General features: G+C 42.9%; 1 protein-coding gene across 2 annotated transcripts in view; it reads right to left on the bottom strand.

The window, feature by feature from the left end:
- Window positions 1–22,728, bottom strand: part of ZNRF3 (zinc and ring finger 3) — a 79,210-nt gene extending 56,482 nt beyond the window's left edge. Inside the window, exon 1 of one of the 2 annotated variants that reach the window (XM_021413109.1) lies at window positions 22,510–22,728. The gene's annotated coding sequence lies outside the window, so the exon portion shown is untranslated. Of the gene's footprint in view, window positions 1–19,264; window positions 19,351–22,509 lie in introns of those variants that run through there. The other variant, XM_021413110.1, reaches the window with a different exon arrangement.

The following is a 22,728-nucleotide window of genomic DNA, read 5'->3' as shown; positions in this document are numbered from 1 at the left end:
TAAATGGGAAAGCAAGGTACTACAAGTATTAATAAATATTTCAAGGACAGAACCCTTCGTATAACTCACAAAAGAGTCGAAAAGCTAGATAAATATTCAGCTTTTAACTACTAAATTCCTAATGCTTTTTGCGTTCAGAAAAAAGGCGGAGGTGGGAAATGATAGAGCAGCAGGAAATGAACGGGCTGGCACTAATAACAGCCAACTGTCAGATCCTTGTATGAGTAAATATGAAGGGAGAGGATTAAGGGCAGTTAAGAGAAATGTAAGTAGCAATTTGGCGATGTGACATGTAGCACTATCATCTGCTCAGCAGGAACAGATCCAAAACATCATCTTATGATAGTAGGCAATGTATACGCACACAGCTTACAAACTCACTTGCAAGAGGGCAGGGAATAGTTAAATTTGGACAGGAAGTAAATGTAATTTTTCCCTTTGCTCCCCTGCCTCTCCCCAAAAATGCCCGAAGACAGCCCCAAAGAACTGCCTTCAGTTCCTGAAGTAGGCTAACATTTGATAAACCACTGATTGAGAACTAAGGAAAATAAAGCCCTTTCCTGAAGTGAAAAGCAGACAGAAGGCTTCCCAGCACCGAACAAAGTCAGGCATTATAATGTCACCTTCTTATTAGTTGGTGGGTAAACTGCTTTTAATCACCTTTATTGGCAGCAATCGCTAAAGGGAAGTTTATTTTCCACAGTTTAATATAATGGTGACAATTATCTCTCTCAGATTCAGACCTTCCCCAAAAGAAGCATACAAATATTTTCCATAACCAATTACCAGAGCACCAAGTATTACTCTAGAAAACCAGAGTCACTACATTTTGTCTAATTTCACTGCTGGCAAGTGCACTGGAGTCATCTTGCATCAGGTTTCATCTATGAAAATATTTGCTTTTGAGTCATATCAGGTAATTTCACTCATAGTTATGTAGTATGCTGTATGCAACAGAAGGCTTCCTACTGTGCAGCACTCCTCAGAAGCACAGTGACCTCTATCCAGCTTAGCTGCAGAACTCCCATCATCCCATCAGTGGTTCTACTGCTGAACTGTGAGTTCGCCGTGTCCCAGATGTGGCATCAGGTATGAGATCTTGCAGGTTCGAGCAAATCTGAGAGCTCTTCCCAGCACTTACACTATGCAGAAGAGTTTGACCTCCTTCCCACCACTCAGTGGAGGTGAATCTTTCTCACCACAAACAGCAGCAGTTTGTATTTCACTACCAGATCAAATCTCAGGCAGCCAAGGAGCATTCAGTGGGGGCCCTGTATTTGTCCTATCTCTATGGGAAGGGATATTTTTAATCTATAATTCTTGCAACCTGTCCCAATCCAAGAATTTTCCAACAATAGCATTTAAAGAATTTCAAAAAGAAAGTCTCCCCACTCAGGCTGCAAAGGCAAGAGAGAAAGAAACCCTGACCTTTTCTGCCATCTCACACAGCAGTTGCAGGCACAGCTGCCTGCTGCAGCTAAGCCCACTACAAACTGCTAGCTGCAACCCCATTCCAGGTTTTACCCTTAGCCGCTCCTCCCAGTACTTCAAAGGAAAAGTATTTTTGTACAGCCCAGCAAGGAGTGTAAACTGCCCAGCTGCTTCCAAAAGCGAGATGATTTAACCCTTAAGTAATCAGTATGCTACACTCCATAGTGGATGTGTAAAGGAAAGAAAAAGGTACCAGGAGTCTAAAAATGAAGTGTGTTAAGTTATGTTAATGACTTAAATGAAAAGCGACACACCAATAGTTATCTTTTAATTTCCTTTCTTGCTTTGGTAGGGAGGAGAAACATTGAGAAACTTTGAAAATAAGTTTATGATAGTTACACAGATTCTTTCTGTAACACATCAGAATTCAGCTTAAATGGCTGCAAGTCACCATTGCTCCCACTCATGTCATCAGCTATAAATACCCCAAACCCTCTCAAGCTGGACTCTCCAAGGACCCAACATTCAGTATTTCGGTGCAGATTCCAGCAGGTGAAATGCCCCCTGGCCTCCCACTCATTCTCATGGTATCAAGAAACAGGAGGGTGAGCTTCGTTACAAAAGAAACCTCAAATAACTGCCAAAAATATTAGAACTGCCTGGATGTCTTTATGCTGGGAGGCAACTGGAAAGATAAAGGAAGACACTAGATGATGCTTCTCTTATTGGAAAATGGGATCAATAAAATGTTTTATTGCATTTGAGGTTGCTCCTGAAGTTTGAGTTTCTATGCTTTGCAATTATTTCCCCACTACACGGGACACATCACAGTTGGATCACACCCCTCTACCTCTGGTGTGCCCTTGGTTCTTGATTTTACTTCAGGCCAAGATGGTCTCCAGTCATCAGCATACCAACACTTGGAACTACTCTTCCATCCACACACAGACGGACACTCATCTTTATGATGAGAGATGATGGGTAAACTCTGATCTCAAACAAGCCACTTCATTCTGCATGACATTAGTGTATACATTCATGTATTTCAGTTAGAGAATCTGCAAAACCTATTAGGATTTACAAGATCCAAACTTGTCTCTGCTTGGTTATTAAGCAACAGAGGTTGTCTACTACATGCAGAATTCCAGCTTATGATGAGGCTGTCCACACCACTTTTCCTGTCGTGTTTTTATTCTACACACTTTTTTGTTCTTAAGCTTGTCTGACTTGAATATTTGTACAATGTTACAGGTAAACCAAAGCATCTTCTTCACTAATTAAGGCACATCTACATTCAAAACACTCAAAACCTGGGTAGATATGCTGACAAAGCCTACATCCAGTGAACCACACATGGCAGGATCTGTGCTTTTTCCCTAGTTGATATCTCAAGTAACTGCATCTCTGCTGCAACACTTAATTTTAAGTGTATCCAAGTCAATCTTCAGCTTCATCTCCTCCTTGGTTTGTCAGTTGTTTTCCCAAAGCCGTGGTATTGCAAAGGAGTTCATTTGGACTGTGCTGCAGATGCACAAGGAAGGCAAACCTTTCCTCTGAAGGGTGACATGAACATCCTGCACCATCTCCAGGGTGGAGACAGAAGCAGTGATTAGCACACAGTATTTGTTTCTTACCACCCAGATGCAATGCTGCCTACCCCAAATGTAATATGAATATTTTTACTAAGTGTTCAGAACTTGACAAAGTAAAAAAAAAAAGAGCATGCCAATTAGCTTCCCACATTGTCTTCTGTCTGACGGTATAAAAATTTCTCCTTTACTCCCCTTCCTTTACAGCAGCCTCACCTACTTGGAGCACAGTTCCCAAACTCTTAAAAGCAGGACAGAACAGTCACTGGAGAAGTCAGGGGTACACGTGTGGAAAGCAATAAAACACTGAGGGGTGTGTGCATGTTAACTGTACACACCTTGGGTGTGCTATGGAATGAAGTATAGTTGAGCGCCTTTGTCTCAGACCTACATTTTCTGACTGGCAGCACAGTGAGGAGACTGTTCCTAAAACTATTAATCTTAAACGTTCAGCCCATTAGCTGCCTCCTTAAAATTTCTGTGGGAACTGAGTGAGTCTTCAGTAACACTTCAGGACCTAGTTCAGGTAACTGCAGTAGAGCGTTGGTGAGCAGGCACCATTCTCAGGGGTCCTCATGCCTTATGAATTCAGAGGACATCTTCAGATTCCCCTCTCTGTGGGTTATCCAGCTCCTTCCCACACTCTAGAAGTAGAAGCAGAGATGATTGCCGGGGAACACTTTGAGCAGCGTTCCCATCTCTCTTGCTTCCTAAGCAGCGCATTGAGCACAGACACCTCTGTAACTCCACAACTGAGTGGATGAATCAGTGTAAAAAGGAGCAAGCAAGAACAAGAAAGGAAAGTCTGAAAACAGAACTCCTCCTGATCAGTCCTAAGGACTTGCTCTCAGTTTGTCAAAGCCCTTCGACTCCTTTTCATTGCCTAATAGTACAGAGGTAAATACATGTGACGCAGCCATTTTTCAACCTCTCTCCTTTTCACTGTGGAGCGTGCCTGCAAGTGGGACACTGCCACTCTTGTTCTTCACAAAGGTATAGAATTACAGAGTTTCTGCCAGAAACATCTTTCTGCATAGGTATGGCTTTGTATTCCAGGTTTGCGTTCACTAGCTGTTAACCAAGCAGTTTACCATTCTACTTCACGGCACCCTGTCCCGCCATTTCATCACGTAGTTGGGCATATTTCAACTTAATTCAACTGAAACACTATGCACAGGTCCATCTACAGGTTTGATGTTACAATCCAAGTGGATTCTATATATAATGCAACACAGCATTCAGTGCTATACATGTTGCACAAGATCTTTCAGAGGGTATTGGACAAATTCAAGGGGAGAAGGACAATGAAGAGTTAAGCCCAGTTATTACTTATAACTTATGAATTATTACTGTCAGTTCTGTATTTCCTCTCATCATTATGTTTGTCACTCACACTAAGGTATACACAGTAAGACACAGATATTAGCATAAAAATTGCAAATTCATTTATGACAATTGTGTCTCTGATTTCCAATATCCAGTGCAACTCCTGCACACAAGGGAGGGTGGAGGGCTGGGTTTCTCAGAAAACCTACAGCATATTTTTCTTTGTAAGAAGGTTCACAGAAGCATTACTTCTGAAAAAAATGAGAAATTCAGTTGCAAGAACAGAATAACACCTTCCATGCATTCAGTTACACAAAGAAACAACGAAGAGAAGTTTACATTTTCCTTCAGAAATTTTGCTGAAGTAATTTTTTGGACAATTCATGCGTAACAATCAGTACTCAGCATTAGTTTGCTTCTATTTTTCTTTCAGTCATCCATACTCCAGACTACAGAGATGCAAGAGACTTCATGACAGGATAGTTTCCAGATCTGTATCAAAATGGATTTTACTATAAAGAAACATATGTAGTTATAAAGTTAAGAACAGTCAGAAATTAAGACAGCCAATAGAATGCCAACCCTCTATGAACATTCACTATGATAAAGTCATTAATTCCCCTTCAATATTTTTCTACAATACCTGAGATGAATACACAAGTATGGGTTAGAAATTTAGAAGTTTCTGCCTGTAAGATCTCTTCCTTACTTGACCATAGGTTGGAAAGCTACATGTTAAACAATTCTATACAGATATGAAATTGGCTAAAGAATATTCCTAGTAATTGGGGCTAAGACAGTTACAAAAGAACATCAGGGAATTTGGATGTCACAGTTATGTCTGAGGCCAAATGTCAAACATGGCACTGAAGGCAGATTCTTACACTCCAAGCCTTACTGGTGCTGAACTGGCAAACAGGACAATCAAAAGAATTTGACAGGTTAACCAGAGATCACCATCACCTGGAAGCAGCATGAAGATCACACAGGCAGCTTTTACAAATGGATTAGGTATTATGAGGGCAAATGGAAGAAAGCAATCCTGAGTAACTGTTCTGAGCAGGCTACCTAGGGAAGGAGATGGGTTGTGCCCCCAAAAAGCCATTAGGTTGTACCTTGAAATATATAAGATTGTTTCAGTACTTCACTGTGGTAAACAAAGCTCTGACTTTGCCAACAACTTTATTCCAGAAACATCTTCAATCCAAACAGCAGCTGAAAAGCTCACATTACAATTTCAGAAACTTGGTTTGAATGAATTGGTTGGAGAAGAGGCAAGTCAAATACTTCATATGACAAGACTGCAATAAAACGAAAGCTGCTAACATACTTTAAGCACACAAATCTATGATATCGGCTACAAAACTATCAGAAGGCAGAAGTCTTCTATGCTAACAGATTAACACACTGATGCAACTACGTATGCAGGAGATGCCTTTCCTTATACAACACTAGAGCATAAAAAAAGAGTAAATCCTGATGTAACTGTGACATGCATGCTAAATAGCTAACTTTTGGGTCTGCTTTATTTCAACTTTAATTCTTTGTCAAACTACTTAGTTTGACTTTAAATCTTTAAGAAGGGCACAGGGCTGATTTTCCAAAGCAGTACTAGTTTTAATCAAGAGATGTGAGGTAGCTTAATGTAAAAAAATACCAACTCTAGTCTCTCTGCCTGCAGCCTGTTGTGAATCCAACTCATATGTGAGATACAGGAACATGACAAATATTGAATCTATGAACTAATCATAGAGGATAGGCATGATTACTTCACAAGCAACACAAGGTTGGTGAGAATGCCAAGGTTCCAGAACACCTTGGCAGTTGCCTTCAGTGTCCTTTTAGACCTCCTCCACCACAAAGGACCAGAGATAAGACAATACACAAAAAACACCTGCTAGGGAGGAGCATCACATGCAAGAAATTTCTCCTCTCCTCAATTCTCACTACACATTTATGTACAGATATAATGAAGGCAACTAGCTTGTATCAGGTACACCCCACTCCAGATTAAAAGCATCATCTTTCAAAACAAACCAAAGCTTCTCCCCTTGCATGCAAAGATCACTTATATGAAGAATACTCAACTACAGGTTTGTCATCTTTTTTTTTCCTCTTTTCTATTCCCCTGGTCATGGGAAACTCTCGAAAATATCTTTCTACAGAACCACAAATTTAAATGAAGCATAAGACATCTGACTCCTTGAAGTTGTTCCCCAAATATACTGTTGTCTGCTCTAATGTACCTATCAAGAATCTGAGCTTAATCAGATCCTCTCAAGTACACAGACTGCTCTATACAAAACCATCCACCTGCGTGTTGAAGATTTTCAGCTCAGAAGAAATAAGCCATTTACGCTGCCTGCTCACTCCCAGAGGGGAATGATCTAGAAATAGCCATCATACATCAGAAACAAGTCTTGATTCACATTTTCTACACAAGTTTGATGCAATATTTAGTGCAGTGGCTCTGAACGAAAACAGAAGGCAGAAACACACTATCTACTCACCCTGCAAAGACAGGCACTAGATCAGAACATTCTCTCACATACGATAGCATCCGCTGATCTATAATTTTTATTGCATGACAGAAAACAAAACCATTAGAGCCGTATTTAAGTTAAGGCAAAGACATCTACCACAGACCCATTCGTGAAAGCCCTCTGACATAGGCTTTTTCTTTATATTGTTCACTTTAAAGTGTGTTTTAGAAGCAGATAATTCAAGTAGTCTAAATTTCCTTCTTCTCCAGTTTTTCCACACCAGTGCAGATGGTTAAGACAAGTCATCTGGAGGGATTTCGTTTTGATTTATTAATGTAAGCTTTATTTTCACACCGTGTCACAACTACAAGAAACCCAAGGCTGCAATACTCCTACAATCCAAACAGACAGTGCACCACATACATATGGGCAGAACCTTTATTTAGGAAGTCATGTCCTTGGCTCGTATGACAGGATTCAGCTCTGCGTGCTGCTCTCATGTCAGATTTGCTGTTCTTCACCTAGACACTCTAATAACCCCCTGAGAAAGGCAAAAATTAAGATAGGTTTGAGGACATAACAGTGTTTGCTGAACTGTGTAGAAGCTGTTTCAGAAACAATGCAAGTTCACATCACTTCTCGAGAGCAGCAACAGCTCAATCTCTTATCTGATGATAACTCAGAGTACCAAACAAGGCCCAGAAGAAACCAAGGCACAGCTCTGCTGCAGAAGGCTACATCTGATTTCTTCTTCCCCATATACTAATCACTATTACAAGCTTCTCATCTCCATTTCCTCAGCATTCTATACCATTATCAGTTTTATCAGTTTCCATTCCTCTCCAAACCTTATCCATCAAGAGATGGATGTTTTGCCATGTTAGGCGTTGGTGTTAAGGACAGAACAGAGGCAGTTCATTGATGGCATACTTCAGGGCTCTGAGCACTGATGGAGCTGTGGGTGTCCCTGTGCACTGCAGGGAGTGGGACCAGTTTGCCTTTGTGGGGTCCCCTCAAATTCAAACCATTATATGATTCCTTTAAATAGGCAGCATACACAGGTTTTGTTCTGATCCATTTCCTTCATCTTCCAGTAACTCACCTAGCTCACTGCTAACAGTCATCCCCCAGCTTCTGCTAGGAAAAAGCGCTAAGAGTCTGCACTTCTTTTAAAAGACATATATTTGCATAAATAAAATGTACAAGTGACATCATTCCTAGAGATTTTTTTCTATTATATTCTTCTAGCACAGGCCTCATTTTGCCTGTGTAAATAAAAACATCCCCCCGTCCCTAAGGCAGAGTTCGTGGTGTTTTGCAGAAATTACAAGAAATTGTGAATTCACGCACAGATTATCTTTCAAACCAAGAAACATTACTCTGTGCTGCGAAATGGAAAACAACATTTAGGCATGGACATGCCACATTACTGCGCTGACACTAAAATTAAATTCCTCTCTCGTATAGTTCATGGGCTTTTCCTTAGAGCAGAGAAGCCTCTAAGGCAGGAAAAGTGCTACAGGGTACTCTCCAGCTGTTCAGATCTACACCCAGTGACTGCTTTAGGGCCTCTCTCAAGTTCATTCTTCTCCTTATTCTAAGGAGTGTCCCATTTTCTGTCAAAAATACCACAAAAGTGAATGTGAAGCTTCCTTCCCTACAACCTTCCCTTGATGCACATTCAGGGCCTGTACTACTTTCTTCAACCTTTCCTAGGAAACTACCTACATCAGAATTCTGCCTTCTTAAGACTATGATCAGCATTCACCTCCACTATGTACTACATTAGTTTGTGTTTTGTTTTGAAGAAGGTACTATTTCATCTGGAATATCTTTATAATCACTAGATTGAGATTCAGCAGCACATGGACAATACAACTGCTGAAATATATACTTCAGTTTCCCAGGCAGGGTAACCTAGTCCAACAAAGATCTTTATCTAGGAAGTTACTCACTAGCAATATCCTTATCAGCAACAGTATGCTCCCTGTGTAAGCAATATGACAAACACCCTCCTAGCTTGACCAATTCCCATTCAAAGAGATCAGCTATAGCCGAGGGTGGTGAAGCATGCAAACAGGCTGCCCTGACAAGTCGTGATGTCCCATGCCTGGAGATGCTCAAGGCCATGGGGGTCAGTGTCATCTAGCAGGAGGTATCCCAGCCCATGGCAGGTGAGTTGGAACTGGGTGATCTTCAACATCCCCCTAGCCATTTTATGATACTACTATTCTACTAGAAGGACTCAAAATCATTTCTTTTTGATTTGCAAAAATTGTCTTTGCAATAGGACTGATCTAGATGTATGCTAGTGTCTGCTACTTCCTCTTAACACAAAAGCACAGTGAGAGCAATAGTGTCTGCAGAGCCTACTTAAGTGTTTAACAACAGCAGGGCCTCCACCATCAGTCACAACCCACAGCATCTCAAAACATTCTAATTCTAGGTCTCCACAGAGCAATGACACTCTGGTGCTGGCATAAGTATTTCTGAGATGCTACCCAAACAAATCAGCATTGTTTTTCTCCACTCACATAGGTTGTGAAGAGCATCATAGAATGGTTTGAGTTGGAAGGGAACCCCAAAGGCCATCTGGGGCCACTGCCTACAGTGCACAGGGACACCCACAGCTCCATCAGTGCTCACAGCCCTGTGCCCTGACCTTAGGTGCCCCCATGGATGGGGCACCATCACCTCTCTGGGCAGCCTGTGCCAGTGCATCATCACCCTTAGTGTAAAAACTTCATCCTTATATCCAATCTCTCCTCTTTTAGTTTGAAACCATTTCCCTTTGTCCTACCACAATCCCCAAGGGAAGGTCTGACCCTGCAGCTCATGGATTGCTTAAAAGAAATACAAAAAAAATTATTAAAAAAACTCTTGTAAATAAATCTATTATCAATTCACTGGAGTCCACGACCTCACTAGGAAAAAATATTACAGAATCTGTGATTTATATATTCATTTGTTTGTCCCTAAGGCAACACATCAGAAAATACCAAGGCAACAAGTATCTGATAGCCTGTTGACCCACACATAACGATGAGGGAATCATTATGCAAAAATAAAACTATAAAAATGAATAATCACACTAAATATGAATAGTTTAAGCAGAGCTGATCAAATGCATTGTGTCAAAAAAGTATTGCTATCAAGGAGGTCAAAAGCTTGATACAATCTTGCTTTAAAACAGTTTAAATTTTAAAATATTTAAGTTCCAGAAAAGCTTTCCATATGCTAACATCATGCTTCCCAAACAATTTTTCTCTAATCACAGGAGATGCTCAATATCCTTCAAATGGAAGTAGTCCCTTCCAAAGTTGAAGAATTTTCCAAAGTCCATTCCTTCTCTAAACATAGGTTGAGTAACATTTGTCAAGTGCAGCACATGCTGTTTAGTTCACTTAAAAGAGTACAACCATCCGAGTAACCTGAGAAGACTATAAAGCTGTAGACTCAATGGCTCAGCCACAATGGCTCCAGCCACTGCCTGCATGTGTGTTTATCAATGACTTCAGACCATAAAACATCACTGAAAAATATATTCACTAGGGAAGCAGACTTGGAAACTGGAGAAACAATTGAACAATAAAAACACAGTTCTCATTTGCGCCGATAACTACGTATGGGTGCTGACAGGATCAAGGTCTCTGCTACAAGCACTGTAAGAATCCTTTCCTGACAGAACTTCTTCACTGTGAAAGCTGCACCTTGAGACATTGTGGTCACAATCACAACACTCCTCTACAAAACATCTCATTAGCATAAGAGTTTATTTAAGTCCATCCAGCCCTTGAACACTTGATATGATTTCAAATCACTTGAGAAGGGCAAGAAAGGAGCAAGGAAAAGCAGACTTATAAAAAGAGAATCCTATTTCTTCTCCTATCCTTTGTATCAGGGGATATCATGTGTCAGAAGACACAAAAGCATTTGGGCCCTTTTAGCAGCTTCTCCTCGGTCTTGATGACTTCAAGCAAGGTTGCTCAGCCACAAGGAGGGAACAGCAGGCCCCCGAACAAGGATGAGGAGATCTGTCTCAGCTACAGAACATTAACGGTGAAGAAAGCGTTACAGAGTTACTCAAACATGTCACAGATGCCATACACAGGTTGCATTTTGTTCCCTTTGAATTCTGTAATTTCTTTTGACTGCAATAGTACCATATGCTAGAGGCAGGAGGGAAATTCACTAAGACATAGCCTTACATCAGTAGCACCAGCTTTCTCTTAAAGCTTTACTAAAGCTCTACCAAAACCAAACTAAAACTGATACGCGATCTTCAGATAAACCCTTCTCAGAGACAAAAGCATTGAATATTTTGATACTTCCAAGACTTTCCTACCTCACAAGGATGCTGCAGAAAAAAATGCAGTCACATTCATCTATCCTTAGACACGAGCACCAAAATTGTATTTCAGCAGCCACACAATTTAGGCATCTTCACAGCTTTAGCAGAATGTATACAAACAGTGACCTCCTCAAGACACGATACAGTTGCTTCACATTCTGATCAGCTCTTTTCTTAAAATTATACCACTTTTTCACAGATTTAGATTCCATAAGCGGACTTTTTTCTTCTACAAGAAGCAGTACCAAGATCTTTGCCTAGCATAGTTCTGTTGGTGTACTTCAGAAGCTTTACATTAGTAAGTTACAGACCCTTATTTCCCTGCAGAATTCCCCTAACAAGAGAAATATTACTCTTTGAGCAAAATATCTGCATCAAATAGGCACAAATGCAGTGTGGCTAATCAATCACTCTTCTCCTGCAGTTGCTTGCTGTCACTGTTTAGCTTTGTAGTGAGTGACAAAATTGAAATCAATTGTTGAATTAGAATAGGCTGTATTAAAGAAGAGCATTTACAGCAGGAATGTCTAAATTCACAAATGTTTTCCAGTGTAGGACATGCATTAGAACATGCATAAAAAGCCACCATTACTGAAAGGCTGAATTCTTACATGAGAAATCTGCTGCATGGATAACTGAGGTTCCCAATTAAGCATAATTTAAAAAGTTATGTTTCGTATCATATGTCCATGTAACTATACAGAACTCTACAAAAGAAACCAAGAAAGCAGAGAAGACTAGAGAGATTTGCCTCAACTGTTGGCATCCACATGGAAAACTCTAGGAAATAAAACACTGTTTTGCTTTCCCTTCCAACTCAGGACACTCTATAATTCTGTGTTTCTATGCTATGATTCCATGCCCCAGTTGACCATGATAAGGCTTCCTCTGGAAGGAGTAAGAATGATAAAGCAGTCCACGAGATCCACAAAACAAAGTTGAGAAGAAAGTAGAACAGCAGAAAAAAGGAGAAAGTAGTTTACTGGAATAGCTAGTCTAAGAAACACTTTCATATGACATAGACACTTCCTCTTCTGGCATAATCAAGGGAAAGAGTCCAACCACAATCATACCTTTCTAAGATACCAAAACTAGTCAAAGTGGCAAAAACCCCACATTTGTTTTTGAAAGGGCCTACAGTGCCAGCTCTGAGAGAACCCACCTCCGGGTGCTGGAAGGCCCCCAGATCAGAGATAGCATGCCTGGCAAGCTGCCCAGGGAAAGAAAGGTGAGAAGCAAAACCCTTTACTGATAGGATACCCAATGGGTCAACTTTAAGATTCCTGCCTGAGTACAAGCAGAGTTCCACATAAGCCAAACCAAAGTGGAATAGTTAATTTAAAAAAAAAAAAGCAAATTCCACCTAAAACTTCTTTCTTTTCCCCCCATAATTTCTGATCAGCTCCCACTGAGAGCTTAACCTCAAATTTTCAGTTCCTCTTTAAGCCACAAAGCTATTTGAAAGCTCTTACTCTAGTTATTTCTGTTGGAGTAGGTCCAGAGGAGGGCCACGAAGATGATCAAAGGGCTGGAGCACCTCTCCTGTGCAGAAAGGCTATGGGAGCTGGGCTGTTCAGCCTGGAGAAGAGAAGGCTCCAGGGCAACCTCACCGTGGCCTTCCAGTGCTTGCAGGGAACTTACAAGCAGGAGGGGAGCAACTTCTTACTCAGTCTGATTGTGATAGGACACGGGGGAGTAGCTTTACACTAAAAGAGAGGAGGACTGAGGTTGGATGTTGGGAAGAAATTCTTCACTCAGAGGAGACTGAGGCCCTGGCACTGCTGCCCAGAGCTGTGGGTGCCCCAGGCCATGGATGGGCCCTGGGCAGCCTGAGCTGGGGGGCAGCCAGCACAGGGTGGGGGCAAGGCTGGGGGATGTCTAAGCTACCCTACAACTTCAGCCATTCTGTGACTCCCTAGGACATGAGTGTGTCTTCCTGAGAGGGCCCTCTGACTCAAACCCATCTCAGGTCTGATCCCCTGCAGACACAGGAAGAGCTCCCAGAGACGATGAGCAAATATTGCATGACAACTGCATTTTGCTGAAGTTCAGTTTCACCAGATCAGTCTCTCCCACAATATCACTAGCTGTAGTTAGGCTCAAACATGGAGTTAAGATGCAGTAACCAGACTACCTCCAAACTCCAGAAACTAGAAGAGAAATCAAGTGGCTCCTCCCCCACTCAAACTGTATTTCTGTAACACAAAACCTCTCAGACAACTGCAAATCCAAAAGGGACCCAAGAGTAAACAGAGAGAATCAAAGTTTGTTGTATGAGGAGGAACTTCTGCTCCAGTTAAAAATAACATACTGCAGTGATCTGAAGCTTCCTATAGATATTCAAGCACATCAAAGCCGGTCCTGTTAAATTAAAAATGCTGTCACACAGATAGGAACTAGCCTCTAGCACTGCCAGCTTCAACATGTGAGCCTCTGATCTGAGAAGCAGAGGCTCAGCTCTTCAAGAAATTTTATTCACCATAAGAAAAAAAGCAAACCAGCAGCTGAGCTTAATAAGGATATTAAATACCTTATGAGTGAGCTAATTAGAGCTTAACTCTTTCAGGACACTTCAGACCTGACAAGGACAGTAGCTTCTTCCCATATTCCTTGCACAGCTGAAGTGTCTCTAGGCTCCAGGCACAGTTCGATTCAAGACCCAGAAAAAAACACTTGTGTAGTTTTTAAAAAACAGATTTTCCTAGCTTCATCCTTGTGCAGCTTCAATTTAATCATACTGTATACATCACACATACACACGAGCAACCACATGGGCTGACTGTTCCACATCAGAGATCTATGCTTAATACCAAAGCTGTCTGAAAGATTTCACATCTTCTGCATCTTCCCATAGCTGTCTGAAGATGATAAGAGGGATAGATGAAAGGAAACTCCTATCTTTAACTTCTTTTATTTAGGGAGACAGCTCCCAGATGCAACTAATATACACAAAATACATACGGTTGATAAATTTATCCTAGTGTGCCACAGCAGTCCTGTTATTTTACTACAGAAATATCTCCATAAACCCCCAATATCAAAACATACAAAGAGCACACTGAAAAAGTGAGGTGGGGAAGGAGAAGCTCTGGCAACACAGCTTTCTCAGATAGCAGAAGACAAGATCACACCTTGGGAATTTTTTCATGTTAACTACTCCACAATGTCTTTTCAATGCGGTTCAGGGATAAAAAGATACTATCTTCAAAACAGGCAAAACACTGCCAGCTAGCAGATCAGGGATACCTTGCCTCTGAGTAAAAACAGCTCTCTAACCCTTGGCTCCTATTAAGTACTGAACTCACCAGCACTGCCTGGCTCTGCTTTGCAAGTTCACCTCTCAGCCTTGCTACATCACCATGCAGGATATCTGCCAGCTTGGCATCCATCAGATGTTCATCTCCCCTTCATCATCAGAGCACACAAGTGAGCATCTCCTTTAGAGGTCTTCTAAATAAACACAAACAAGTAAGAGAGTAAGCTGAACCCCTGTAAAACACAACACTAGGATGCAAACCTGTATGTTTTCATGTTAAAGCATACACACCATCTATGGGCTTAGATACTGCCTTAAGAGAACTGCCAAGCCATCTTAAAAAAAAAAAGTCAGCAACTGCTACATTGAGCATCCTAACCGCCATCATCATCTCTAAAGTTGCAAGGAGAGGTAAAACTCCAGTGGAGAAGGAACAGAGCGCTACTCTGCATAACTGGCATACTATACGTATAATACATTTATTCTAGGAGATACAGATTTCATTATTATTAGTATTACTTTGGTGAAATCTATCAGGGTTCAATTGCAGCTGCCATCATGTAGCCAGGCTCAAGCGAAGTCTAAGTCCTCAAGGACAGTCTCTGCAGAAAAGTAGTAAGTCACAGCCTTTAAAATAGATTCCTCCCCAACTACAGACTTTCAGGAGAATTGACTCATTCAATTACAAAAAGGAACAGAACAGTTCCTATAATTCCAAGTCACTCCTCCAAATGCATGCTTTGCTTAATCTATCACCAAAGAGGATTGTTTAAGGTTGGAAACTTTCAGTTCCAAGGATGAATTTATTGAAAAAAGTTAGGTTAGCATCTCTTCTGTGTTGAGGGGAGGAGGCAGAGTGAGAAATAGAGAAGGATTTCTCCCACCCAACATTATTACTTTTGCTTTACAACAGTTAAGCATCAAAAGGCTCAAATTAGGAAAACAGATGTTGGCAGAAACTGTGCAAACTAGGGTCTTTCCTGAATTAAAAGCAGTTTTTTCAAACACTACAATCAGAAGCATTTGAAAGTTGCTTACCAAGCACATGCAATAAATTCACAGCAGGAGGCACATACTTGCAACATTCATGCCTGTACAGCTAATTAAACAGTTGCACTCCAACCATGACTGCTGACTCTCAAATATGCCCCTTCGTTCCTCACCTCCTCACTGAGGCTTCAGCTTGCTTGACTACTGATGATGATGATGCAAAATAATAAAACAGCTTAAGCTCCAGAAAACAAACAAAAAGATTAAGCTGCCAGCAGCATTAGAAAACAGTGAAAATCTTTACGTCAGTGCACAGAGTAACATGTGTCTGGGAAGCCCAGAGAGTCTGCATATATTAAGCTGCATATTTAAGGGCGTACTTGTGTCTGGAGCATAACAGGCACCTAATCAACCTTTGTAAACTGGTTTTTCATCTTAAAGCCAAATGCAACAACAGAAGTCTTAAAAAAGCACGAAAAGGAAATGAAGTAAAGAACGATAGCAGCTCATCACTGTGAAGAGACACTCCAAGGCACTAGAACCCTTTTTTACTGAGCACTGCTACTCAATCCCAACATAAACATAGCTCCACCAGTGGTGTAAGTGCAGTAAGGTACAAATTTTTTATGGTCTCTACTGGATATAAAAAAAAAATCACACTTTCCTGGTCATGTCTTGATCAAGTGTCAAATAGTCAAAAAAAGGCAAGAACGCATTTTTCTTAAGTCTCATGTTGTTGTTGTAGCAATTTCAAAACATGTCTTTGTGTTTAAACAATCTCTTCTTCCTTTGCCAATCTTCTTCAAGTTGAAGGACTCTCCTTTCGAGTCAGGCCAAACATTCAACTTGCATTCATTCTATCTTCATGCGTAGGTACAACCACCTCTGGTCTGACCACTCTTACACAGTAAAGCGTACATGTCAAAAAGAAGAGATAGTATGTACAAACATAGTACTTCCTAAATGGAGGACTTTTAATGTATTAAGTATTAATGGAAATTCATGCATCTCTTCCATAGCTGGGTAAAGAAATCTCACAGAGGATACGAGAGATTGCTGCCTCCAGATGTCACCTCTCCTTAACCAAGAAGATGCTGGCCTCTCAAAAGCATTCACACTTTGAAAAACTATGCTTGTGAAAGTTATTTTGGTCCAGAAGGGCCTCACTTTGAAATGCCAAAACAAGGACTGGAAGACTGTAATAAAAAAGGGAGCATTTTTAAATACATGCTCTACCACAAGATGGTATAAACTGGAAGAAAATTACTATGTATGCTAATCAATGGTTTTATACAACTACTCAAGACTTTCCTATAAGATCTGCTTAGAGCAAAGCTGCCTACATTTCTTTCTTATCAAGTTCTGCTACATCAAATCATGACCTCTACCTGCTTCACCCGGAGCCATTTCGGAAGCCCTTCATGGACAAAGCAATTAAAACAAAGTTACCCTGTCTCATAATCACATCCACCAGTTGTGTGCTCAGGGTGAGTGTGTGCCAATCCTATCCGTGGGGCAAGGCTGGCCACAAGCGCTGCTAACACTGCAAAGCAGACTGTAATTATATCTAAACCATTATATTCACATAGATCCTCTTAACGTAAATACATATAAATGAAAAACTTCTACAAACAGCTCCAAGTTTAACAATTTTTGAGTCTCTCCTCTGGGATTTTTTGCCAGTGCCACCTCATGAATGAGCAACAGGAGTACATGAAAGAGGCAGAGGTCAGCATCCTGCCAAGGGTAAGGCTTGCAACAGCATCAGCCTTAAAATCTGCGTAAAGCTTTCACTGAACTACGTGGAAAACTTATCTGAACTGCCACAGACAACTTTCTCTAGATAAAGGCAAGGGATAAAGTGTGGAAGTGAACAGAACTTGTGCTAGTTGGCCTCAGTTCAAGACCTAGAGTTGTAAGCGTTCTTTTTTAGCCATCTTTATTCTCATCCCTCTAAGAAGGTCACATCAGCACTTTTTGCTGTGTTATATCTTCTCCTCCCTTCTTAGATACCTTTTACCTCATTTTCTTATGCTGCATCTCCTGCCTTGCCCTTGAGGGACAGTCTCAGCCCTGAGTGCTGTCACAGCTCTGGTAGAAGGATTCTACCCAGTACTGCTCAGAGACAATACTACAGACACTGGAGTTTCCTCTTGAAACAGCAATTCCTCACTGAATTTTGAACCCCTGTAGTAACACCTAGAAACATGTATTTACTATTGCCTTAGATCCATTTAGAAAAAGTTTACACTGGTGCCTTTATGCTCCAAGGCCTCACGTATTGCAGGCCTACAGCTTTTACGTTATCAGCCCCTAGAACTCTGCATTAATTTCAGTTTTATACTATTTTAATCTTCTCCGGAAGATATGAGAGATAGCACAAAATTGTTCAATGAAGGAGAACAATATGCTCACAGAAGGTTTAAGCAGCCCAGTGTCCTGTCTCAGCAGGAGTACTAACAACCTAGGCAAAACACTTTGATGGGCTGCTTCCTACAGGTGCACCTGTAGTTACTCATTCCATTTGCAGAAAAAAATCCCTCCCTCTCACAGCACAGACCCTAACAGGTAGGGGTAAAGCACGGGACCCAGGCAATCTTCTCATATAAGAGAAAACAAACAGGTTCCAAGTCTCTCACCTGTGTATCAGAATGGAGCAACACAGTAAGTGCTCAGCCTTCCCTCCCTCATCCCATTCTAAGCACCTACAGGGTGCCACATTTCAGTGGCTGCTCAGCACCAAGACACTGCACTCCAAGAACACAACACCAGTGCAAACCAAAACCAGGTACCAGGAATTCAGTTTTACCAGAGAAATATATCACCCCAATGTCCCTGGGATCATTACTGGAAGTCTGAGCACCACATTTAAGGTATGGGAACTAACAAAAACCCATCACAGGTGTCTTCATTGTCTAAGAGAGTAACTAGCAAAGAAAACATCCAAAATGGTGACTCAATGCCACAAATAATTCCACTTCCTGAGTTTGAATGGCCTTCAGGCACAAGAAGAAACTCAACTTGCCTGCTCACAAAGCAACAGCATCAACAAATAAAATAAAAAACTTTCTACTCTCAAGGGACACAAACGTTCCCTTGACTCAGTCTCCTCTGATTATTGCCAGACATCTACATATCCACACAGTTATTTCCAGTCACTGCTTTCAGCTCTGTTAGAAACTCTGCCAGAACTTCAGAGCGCAAAGCCTACCTGACAATTTAGCTATTTTTGCTTTTTGAGAAAACAGAGGAAAGATTCAAAGCCACTCAAGTAAATAAGGGGTGGGAGGCAGGCTAAAGGAGGGAACGCATTCACATGGTGTCATAGTCCAATTGCAAGCTTCCCCATCTTCTGCAACAGCAAATAGATGAAAAGACGGGCAACAGTATTGCTATAAGAAATGACTGCAAGAAGTTGAGAAGCACCCTCCTTCTGTTCTCCTCCCAGAGCATTAAGAGTACAAAACAAAAAACCCACTACACTTGGTCTCCCCAGAATGTTACCTTTTGAGCACTGAAAATACATGCAGCTGGAGATTATTACATAACCCACATGCCACTTCTGTTCAATGGCTACATAGAGTTTGTTATTTTCCCGCAGAGGATTCCAAGCAGAAACTAATCAACCGAAACCTGAATTTTTATCACATAAGCAAAACTAAGAATAATATTTTAAAAGCTTTCCCCCCCCCCCTTGATGCTTCTCTTGAAAGTAGTATATATTGGTGTTCTGCTCAAAAAAAGCAAAATTACTTCCAACAGGTTCTCAGCAATACTAGACAAACTACATACCCCAGGCAGGTCAATAGACTGATACAGAAAGAAGAGCTGAACTCACCCATCCAGTGAAGGAACTCTCTAGCCATACAGCACTCCTTTACCAGAGAAGATGCTCTCCTAGCAGTGTCTGGCCCTTGTAAGAGCCCAGGGTGGCTCCACCCCGATCCACCCCTTCTGCTCATGTGGGGAGCACAGGTGCAAACAATGTGCCAGCGCTCCCTTGGTCAGCTGCACCCCTTCACCAGGTGCTCCATCACCACTTCAAGCCCTGACCTAACAGTTCCCCTACAACTGGTAACCCAGATCAGGCTGCCCAGGGCCCCATCCAGCTTGGCCTTGGGCACCTCCAAGTGGAAATGGTTTCAAGCGTAAAGATGGGAGATTTAGACTGGACATAAGGACTAAGTTTTTACAGTGAAGGAAGTGAGCCACTGGCACAGGTTGCCCAGAGGTGGTGGTCCCTGCAGAAACCCAAGGTCAGGGATGGGGCTCTGAGCATTGATGGAGCTGTGGGTATCCCTGAGGGACCAGAGGGCCTTTGGGGGTCCCTTCCAACTCAAACCATTTTTTGATGATTCTATGAAGCTTGCCCAGTAGACGTAGAATTAAGGTAATCCCTCTCCAAGATAAAGAGATGCTGCTACTCACATCAGTGACACTGCCTTAGCACTGTAAGCCTGTGGTGATGCAGCGCCTAGTTCAACACAGAACTGTATTTGAGCTTTTAGTCCGAGTGCTGCAAGAAGTCTCAACCATAAGGAGCTCGTTGGTCATCACTTGTTTTAAAGCAAAATTCCATTTCAGAGGTTTCAACAAAGTCTTGTTTTCCCAATCGCTCTCTTAAGCAGAAGTTTTCGACTCCCAGTCTCAGCCATCCTAACGCCAGGACATGGCCCCAAGAAGCACGCCATATGCCGACACCGCCGGGGAGGTCAGGCCTTTGAGCAGCGTGAGGGCAGCTGACACAGCAACCTGGGGATGAATTTGCTGAATACAAACTGTAGCCACATTAAAGAACACATAGGAACATTTCATCTCTCTGAAGAGTTATTCTGGTAGACACTTGACCCTAAGGAGATTTGGTCATAACAACATGAGAAACAATGCAATAGCATACCACTGCTGGATAGGAATCTGACCAGTAACCAGTCCGAGACTGAATGGATGACCTATCAAAAGCTGAAAGTTCATTGTTTCTTAAGTTGTTTTTTGTTGTTATTGTTGTTCGGAGACTTTCAACACTAATGAGTAATTGATGCTATTAACATAAACAAAAGTAAGCCTTTGTATAGTCCCAAAACCACAGTTCCTTTGATTCATTCTTTAATGTGTGGCTGATTTTCAAGAATTTCTAATGTTTCACTTTAATGAAAAACGCATTTTAATTTTGAAAGAGCTGTGAGCATGGACAAAGTGGTTGGGCCAAGAGAAGCTCACGGAACTGATGTAAGCACCACTGGCCACTGCTGAAGTGTTCCTAGGGCCATCAGCTGCACAGACCCTTGCTAAATTTCACACTGATCTTTAAATGATGACCCAAACCAACAGATTCATATGGATTCACAAATACACAGCCTTGGTGAAAAGTCGCATCAAGAAAATCATCATCACAGAATCATCACAGAATGGTTTGAGGTGGAAGGGACCCCCGAGGGCACCTGGTCCCATTCCCTGCAGCGCACAGGGACACCCACAGCTCCATCAGGTGCTCAGAGCCCCAAAGTATGCCATCAATGAATGGGCTCTGTTCTGTCCTTAACACTAACACAGCAACTTGTCAGGCTCTTGATTTCTCCATAGATACACAGTGTTGAGTGAAACATGAGTGATTTGAGAATGGACCAAAAGGACAGAGAATGCCAGTATCAGTTTCAGCTCCTTCCAGCATTACCTTTTAAACAATGTCAGGAACACAAATTAATTGTTCCATCCCTATTTTTTCCCTGGAAGAATAAACAAGAACGCTCCCCAGCAGCTTGTCCTCACAACTCTTTTGCCTGCAAGTGAATTTTTACAAGAAGGCCTCCCAGCAGAAACTCCAGAAGAGCGTGCACGAAAAACTGGTATTCTTTACTTTAAAAGAAAAAGACAGTCTTATTTTGAGAATCACTTTTTGTGGCTTTAGAGCTTTACTAGTTGTTTTTAGAGGTTACGAGGCACTAGAATTTTCTTTGAATATATACAGAGAGAGAGAGAGACAGGAGACACTCTCTTCAGTTGTGATGGCACAAGGGGAAATGGTTTCGAACTCAAAGAGGGGAGATTTAGATTGGATGGAAGGAAGAAGTTTTTACACAGAGGGCGGTGAGGCACTGGCACAGGGTGCCCAGAGAGGTGGTGGTGCCCCGTCCCTGCAGAAACCCAAGGGCAGGGGACAGGGCTGTGAGCACTGATGGAGCTGCGGGTGTCCCTGTGGGACCAGAAGGCCTTTGGGGGTCCCTTTCAACTCAAACCATTCTATGATATACAAATGTATTTACATAGGTACATACGTGTGCATATACAAAACTCGGGCCAACAAACTCCACAGCTGTTAATGAGAAATAAGGGTTGCTATTGGCAGTTGCTTAACAATCAAACTTATTAAAACACCATTTAAGTCATTTTTCTTTACTTAGCCGAAGGGGAAAAAATAAAGTCAACAATTACTAGTGACTACAAAGAAATGAGATAAGCACTTCAAGAGTTTCAAACAGAGTAAAGAACAGCCGCGTTCAGATAAAAACCGAAATTATTTCTCCGGTGAGAAGTCAAGAGGAGCTTTAATAAGGAGGAGTCGCTGAGACCAGACTCGAGCGCGGCAGTAACAGGTAGGCAGAGCGCAGCGACTCGCACCGCACCAGACCTGCAGGGGGAACCGCCGGGGAGCAGCGAGCAGCGCAGCGCCTCGTGCGCTCCCATCTGCACGCCCCGCGCCCCGCTCGCAAGGCGCTGCTCCGACGGCGGCTCCGGGCCGGGCGCCTCGCACCATCCCCGCCCCCCGGCTGCCGTCGCCGCTCCCGGCGCGGCCTCGCACCGCGGCTCCACGCGTGCCCGGGCTCCGCGGCCCGGCGGGCTGTCAGACGGGGCTCGGCGCAAGGTGCGGGCCCGGCTCGGCGGAGCGCCCCGCGGCCTTTGTGCGCGCATCTGTCACCGCGGCGCCCCGCGCCCCCAGGCCGCGCGCCGCACGTGGGGCCCGGCCCGGCCCGGCGCGGGCTTTGTGCCGCCAGGTGACGGCGGACGGCGCCGCGGAGCCATCTTGGGGCCGGCGCCCCCTCCTTCCCTTCCCCTCTTTCCCCTCCCTCCCCTCCCCGTGGCGCTCACCTGCACGATCTCGCCCTCGGCGCTCAGCGTGGCCCCCGCGCGGGAGAAGCGGCCCTGCAGCCCCGTGGTGTAGGTGGTGTAGTCGCCGCTGGGGCTGGACTCGAAGAGCACCACCTCCACGAACGCCGTCTCCTTGCCCAGCGCCGCGCCCGGCGCCGCGGCCAGCAACAGCCCGAGCAGCAGCGGCGGCGGAACGGCCGGCCCCGCGCCGGCCCCGCA

This window comes from Numida meleagris, chromosome 14 (genome assembly GCF_002078875.1).
Source record: "Numida meleagris isolate 19003 breed g44 Domestic line chromosome 14, NumMel1.0, whole genome shotgun sequence".
NCBI classification, from domain to species: domain Eukaryota; kingdom Metazoa; phylum Chordata; class Aves; order Galliformes; family Numididae; genus Numida; species Numida meleagris.
This window is presented reverse-complemented; position numbering and strand designations above follow the sequence as displayed.